This window comes from Condylura cristata, unplaced genomic scaffold (genome assembly GCF_000260355.1).
Source record: "Condylura cristata isolate star-nosed mole 26May11 unplaced genomic scaffold, ConCri1.0 scaffold00011, whole genome shotgun sequence".
Classification (NCBI taxonomy): Eukaryota; Metazoa; Chordata; class Mammalia; order Eulipotyphla; family Talpidae; genus Condylura; species Condylura cristata.
The window spans coordinates 23538802-23539691 of NW_004567112.1; positions in this window are offsets into that span (position 1 = coordinate 23538802).

An 890-nucleotide genomic window follows, 5' to 3' on the forward strand; every position below is an offset into this window, starting at 1 on the left:
CAAAGCCAGCTGAGCCTGGCCCAACCCTTTGACAGTTGCACCACCAGGGAGGTCTGTAATGTTCACTCTTAAACAGTCCTCTGGATGTGGCCATAACAGGCATAAGTATAATCTGGAAGAGCTTTAGATTAAGTGCTCTTCACTCAACATAGGACATTTACTGTCCTAAAGGTGGACGAGGCTCCTAGCAAGGAGAGAAGGATGTGGGCGTTGCTTGGGGAGCCTCACTCTGGCCCTGCTTATGGGTCGGCTTGAGTATGTTCTCAGCAACCTCTTATGAAATCCAAGCGAATCTATCAGATTCACCTCCTTTATGTCTTTTTTTTTAAACAAATTCTTATGCTGAATACCAATGTGTAAAACAGACCAGGTCAGAACAGGGCACGAGACTTGCAGGAGCCCCATATGATCATGCACAGGAATCCCCCAAGACTTAGCAAGTCAGAGTGCAGAACCGAGGTAAAGTTTCACTTCAGGTTTTCTCTCCATGCACATGTTTCTTCCCCTCATGTCAAGGTTCACAGAGATGAAATGCAAATAAGACAAACCTCCAAATCACATATGGATTAAAAATAAACATAACCAAGAAATTTAAAAACTTTCTGAGCATCTCAGGTTTGAACTAAATTACTCCCTGTTGGATGAGAAATTAAAAAGAATGATTATAACCACATTACACTGAAGTCTGCTAGAAAATTGCCCATTCTACTGACAGGAGAGTATGTTGAGAGCTATAAAGAGGGGAAAAGGCCCAGTGTCTGTATCCTACTATTTGTGTTTAAGAAAGAGAAAGAAGGGCCCTCCCTGGTGGCACAGCGGGTTAAAGCACTGCACTAAGAAGCTGAAACCACTTCCGCATGAGTTCGATTCCCGCCTGCCCCGGAGGTGAC